The following is a 6234-nucleotide window of genomic DNA, read 5'->3' on the forward strand; positions in this document are numbered from 1 at the left end:
ATAAGGCTTTAGAAACATCTCAGAGCTTACACTTCCCATCGTTGATGTAAGGAGCAAGGGAGCAGCCCAAGGAAAGAAAATACAAAGGCAACTGTGAAATGTGTTTGTATGAAAATGTTCTACTTACATGCAAATAGAAATTAGAAAAGGATCCATATGTCTTGGGTTGCAGAAATGCTAATGACATATCATCAGTTTAAAGAGAAAAGGCAAGTGACAGACATCTGTGTACTAGGCTTCAAGCTTGGGGAGGGGCCAAGGCCTTGGCTCATGTAAATGTCTGCCAGCCTTTGAAGGGTCCACAGCAGCAGGCTGTTACTCCTGCTCGGGTGAGGGATGGATGGCAGCGGGAAGGTGAGGTGACTAATTTCTTTATACATGCCTTTGCCTTATCTCACAAGTTTTCCTTATACTGTTGTAAAACACTTGAAAAGGAGAAATTTCAAAGACCCACACAAACATGGGCTAGTGTCGTGTCTGCTGCGCGGCCTGTGTCCGAGAATGTGCGGAGGGTGTCGGGGATTGACAACACAGAGACTTGTTCAACAATGTAAAGAAAACTTTAAGCAGGCCCCAAAAAGGTTCAAGAAAACTTCCTAAGAAAGGCTCCCACCAGAGAAGCTTCTGCTCTCTCCTCTCTCCTGGCTGGTTCTGCTCTGACACCAAAAACTGATCTGGGCGTGTCAGAAGAGGCGGTTAGTCTTTGGACAAGGTCGAGGTCAGGGTGGTTTCTGTGGGCAGGCCTTTTCCAGGAACTTGTTGCCCCGGGCATTGTATTGTTTTTAGTAAACATGTTTTTAGTAAACATTGTCTTACAGCTGCCTACTCCCAGGTAGAAGGGGAAGTGGGTCTCTGCTCAAGGTCTGGTGTTCCCACAGGCTAGGTTAGTGTTGCCCCAAATCTGATGAGGTGACTTCCCTGGACACGTGTTAGAACTCCAGGGTCTGGACTGGTAGAGTGCTTGCCTACATGCATGAAGCCCTGGGTTCCATTCTTAGCACCAAGTAAACTGGGTGTGGTGGCACACACCTGTGATCCCAGCATGTGGGAAGAGGCAGAAGGATCAGGGGTTCAAGGTCCTTGGCTACATAACAAGTTTCAGGATCGGCTGGGCTCTGTGAACAAAACAGACAGCAGTGGGAAGGAATGAGATATGCTGGGGGCTGTCAATCATAAACAGACCATTGGTGTTCAAGGAGAAGCATGTGCTGTGGGAAAAGGTTGTCTAGCAGATAGTGACTTTAGATGTTGACTTCCCATGGTCTTCCTTTGGCCTGCCTGTTTATGCCTGGTCCTGCTTCTGTGGAAGAATGAACTTGGTGTTGGACACCCTGATTTGCTACCCCACAGATGAGTGAGACCAACGAAGCCTTTGTGCTATTTACAACCAACCTGCCTGGAGTGCACACCAAATGTGGGATGCAATGTTGCCTTGCCTCTGCTCACCGGCCTCACAGCGTACCCCCAGGGCATTCTCTATCTCTTTTGCTCACGAGGAGAAGCACAGGCAAGCTTTTGTCAGAATGTTAATAGGCCAGTGTGTCTCCTGAGTGGGCTCGTAAATCAGTGCAGTCTCCGGAGAGCAGCACGAGTAATCACTGCTCTAGCCAATGTGTCGCATGTGCAATGAACAGATGTGGCTGCATTATTCAGTCTCCTCCTTTGACTTCCCTGCTCGAATGTACTTTTAAAACTGTGATGTTGATGAATGCACCTCCCCCAGGGAACATAATCCACCACCAACAGAGTTGGCATCCAAATTTGGACACACCAAGGAGTGTCAAATGCTTAGGTTAACCACTTGCCCTGTTGAATTCCTGCGGAGTTCTCAGCCAAAAATGTTATGACGTATGTGTCATTTCAAAATTTTCTTGCTAAAGATGAAATAATTGCTAATTATATCACCCGTGAAATTTACATAAATGTCAGAAGGCATGGTAGTAGAAATGTGTTTGTTTAATTCTGCTCTTTATTGCCTTTTTTTTAACCCATCATGTGAAATGTGGTATTTATACACAAAGTGCACAGAGTGTCTATACATGGTTTGCTGAAGGGCTGTCACCATGAACATCTGCATCACCACAACCCAGAGATGGAGCAGAATACTGCTGGCTCCTGGGGCATTGTATTGTCTTTCCTCCTTCCTGGAGGGACTATGGCCTCACAGACATGGCGGTGGTTTGCTGCTTTTCCTCAGAGTGTGCCTAGTCCTGACAGTGTGTGGTGGTTTGAATAAGAATGGCCCTCACAGACTCATATTTGAATGCTTAGGGAGTAGCAGTAGGAGGAGTGGCCTTGTTGGAGGAAGTGTGTCACCGGAAGGTGGGCTTTGAGGTTTCAGGTGCTCAAGCCAGGCCCAGTGTCTCTCTTTCTTCCTGTTGCTCATGGAGATATAAAACTCTCGGCTATCTCTCTGACACAATGTCTGTCTGCATGCATCCATGCTTTCTCTCATGACTACAATAGACCTCTGAACTATAAGCCAGCTCCAATTAAATGTTTTCCTTTGTAAGAGTTGCTGTGATCATAGTGTCTTCAGAGCTATAGAAACCCTAATTAAGATGCAGCTCAGTTCAGTTCCATGTTTACAGATTTACGGTGTTCCTGTGCAAAACCTAAGAATGTCTCCCTCAGTGCTGAGTTCAAGTTACTTTGTTGTCTCCCTGGGCCCAGCCTGGCCACATTCTTTGTCTGTGCTGGGAGTATGGAGATGGATATTGTAGGGAAAAGGGGCCAGTCAAAGAAACACACCCTGAGCAGAGCCAAAGAAACACACTTTGGCCCTGCAACCAGAACCAAAGAAATGTACCCTGACCCTGAAACCAGTGCCAAAGGAACATGCTTTGTCCCTGGAATCTGAGTCAGTGAAAGAAATGCACCCTGGCCCTAAAATTGAAGCCAAAAGGCTAAAAAGAACCAGAGAAAGAAACACACTTTGGCCTTGAAACCAGAGTCAAATCTGACCTTAATCCTGTGCAGAAAACTAACCAACCCTGGAGCAGAGCTCTAACCAATCTGAGCTCAGCACTGAAATCGGACCAATCCCTACCCTGGAAAAACTTCCCCACCCCCAAGCATCCCTATATAAACCCTGTGTATGTTCAGCTTGGCTGGTCCAGCTGCCTTCCAATAAACTCCTTCAGATGAACTTTGGGTGAAGATCTTCTTTTGTGGCGGCGACCCTGGGCAGAGCAGGGCAGAGCAGAGCAGAGCGAGCATGGCTGTAACACTTGCCCGGGAAACCTTTCCTTGGCAGAGTGGAGTAGTTACACTCCGCTCTCTGCTCTCTGCTCTCCAGGAGCAGAGCTGAGCTGTAGCAACTTCGCCCGAGAAACCTCCTGCTGAGCAAAACTGCTACACTAGGCTACATCCCCAGCTGGAAAACCCTGTCCTGCTGGAGAAGCCTTTCTCTGAGGCCAGGCTGTAAGCTGCCAAGCTTACTGCAACCTGTGGTGGTCCTTGGCTCCCGAACTCCAGGATACCTTTAGCCACCTGAGCTGTGTAACACTCAGTATCCTTGGCTCCTGAGCTCCAGGATACCTTTCCACCTGAGCTGTGTAACACTCAGTATTCTATGGCTCCCGAGTGCCAGAATACCTGACCCACTCCTGTTTCATCCTGTCCCGACCCATCCCAAAACGCTTACAGACATGGGACTTTGGTTCATCTTCACTATTGCATAACACTCTCTTAGTAAAGGAAGACTTCCAATCTGGAGATACTTGGACTATTTCCAATTGCGATGGTTGTAAAGCCCCCCCCCGTGTGTGTGTGTGTGTGTGTGTGTGTGTGTGTGTGTGTGTTTATACAGGGCTGGGGCTCAAATAGGCCTTCATGCACGCTTAGTAAGCACTCTACACATTGGGAGACATCTTCAGCCTTGATATGAATTCTCCTGTCCATGCCTCTTGGTCTTTGTGTTCACTTTGTGTTCACAGACTCTCAGACTATATAGCAGTGTTTTCTAAAAAGGAGTCTTTTGATTTGTTTCAGAAAGTTAGTGCAAATATGTGATTCAGTGTGAACTGATTTTATTGTGAGCCTTAGCATTTCAGATACACTGCAAAAATATTGCTTATTTTAATATGTCTAGCCAGATTCACAAACTTTTTTTTTTTTTTTTTTTTTGGTTTTTCGAGACAGGGTTTCTCTGTAGCTTTGGAGGCTGTCCTGGAACTCACTTTGTAGACCAGGCTGGCCTCGAACTCACAGAGATCCGCCTGCCTCTGCCTCCCGAGTGCTGGGATTAAAGGCGTGCGCCACCAACGCCCGGCCAGATTCACAAACTTTATCTAAAGGTAAGGTGAGGACTGAGAAGATGGCCCAGTGGGTAAATGCTTGCTTTGCAAGTATGAAAACCTGAGTTCAGGTCCCAAGCACCCATGTAAAAGCTGAGGGATCAGGAGAGTGTACCCATATACACATATGTGCACATACGTGTGCACACACATATGAATGAATGAAGGGATGAAATACTTTGCAGGGTCAGATGGCTTCATCTGGACACACTGAACCATTTGTTCTTCCGCTCTCCTCTCTGTCCTGTCCCCTGTAATTTTACAAGTCTTTCAAAGGGAAACAAAAGTAAATCATTAAGGTAATTTAAAATTGATGAGTCAGAAACAGGCATACTTTGGGGATGTGTTTTCTTTTTTCTTGAGCTCTGGTCTAGAGAGCAGGTGAGTCATGTGGAGCTAAGACTCTGTACACCCCAGGCTCACTGTCTAACGCACAGAGCACACTCCTCCTCTCTGAATTATTTCAGACACTAGTCCAACGGATAATCATGCCCAACGCCCACTTCCATCATATACTTTGTGATAGAATTTGCTGTTTAAAACACAACTCATTTATCAGATAGTTTGAAATCTGATGTCTGACAGACTGTGTTCTGGCTTCTATGGCAAATGGTCACAGCTTAAACATTCATCTCTCAATTCTTGAAACAAGCTCTGATACCAAGCTGCCTGCATATCTGTGATCTGGCAAGTGACAGTTGCACATTCTCAAATAGTGGGGAGTGAGAGCTCACATCTCTTTATCCACTCCTATGGCACTAACCCTACCCATGAGAGCTGAGTTCTCAGCACTAATCACTTCCCAAATATCACAGCAAAAAATAAAATGCAGGTTTGGTTGCTTTGTGGAGAAGGATGCTCAGACCACCTTTCAGAATCAGTTTTATTAGGGTAAAGAGTCTAGTGTCCAGGGAGGCCATGATCAGTCCCTGAGAGGAGAGCATTAGGAGGATGGTACATTGTACCAGAGGTGGGGGACACTCTAGGCATTATAAGAAAGATCATCAGGAGAGGTAGCTTAAAGTTAAAGTGATATACCCATCTCTAAATCCCTTTTATTTCAAATCTTGAAAAATATTTATTTTTAATTTATGCATGTCTGTGTTTGTGTATATGTGCACAGAGTACAGGGCCCATAGAGGCCAGGAGAAGGCATCAGAGTTACAAATTGCAATTACAAGTGGCTGTGCTCTGTCCAACATGTGTGCTGGGAACCAAATTCAGGTCCTCTGCAGTATGGGCTCTTAACCAGAATCGGCCAGATTCCTTTAATAACATTTCCCCAGGGGCTGGAGAGCCTGACCATAACTCAGAGGCATCAGAATTGTTTCCTCAGAGCAGCAGAGGCAAGAAAGAACCTTTGTTTACAAGTCCCTGCTACTTGCACAGGAGGTAGAGAGTAGAAGGAAAGAGAGAGAAAGGCAGCCAGGGTGGGGTGGGGGGTGATGAGGTGGTAGGGGCAGGGTGGGGTGGGGGTGAGGAGTGGTAGGGGCAGGGTGGGGTGGGGGGGGGTGCCTGTAAACAACAACAAAAGTCAGCCTCCATCACCACCAGGACCTTAAGTTTTAACACATGAGCTTTGGGGAACACACATATTCAGTCCATGGGAAACTCCTTGAGACAGTTCCAGTTTTCCATTCACTTTTGTTGTATTGGGGAAAGAAAAGAATTGCTTTCATCAGTTCGCTATTTAAAAATTAAAATATCCACTGCCCAGCTTTCGCTGTTCTTGCTAGTAGGGTAGTAGATTTCTTCTGGGTTTGGCTCAGTGAGATAGCTGTGTGATGTGTATGGTGTAACTCTTCTATGATGTAGATTTTTTTTTCTCTTAGGGAGCTGTACTGTCTTGGCAGGTGCACTGCTAACATAAGTAAGGGTTAATTAGGATTTCATTTCATCAAATGTCAATAATGTACTAAAGAAGTCTTTTTCCTGC

This window comes from Mesocricetus auratus, unplaced genomic scaffold, assembly GCF_017639785.1.
Source record: "Mesocricetus auratus isolate SY011 unplaced genomic scaffold, BCM_Maur_2.0 Super-Scaffold_100691, whole genome shotgun sequence".
NCBI lineage: Eukaryota > Metazoa > Chordata > Mammalia > Rodentia > Cricetidae > Mesocricetus > Mesocricetus auratus.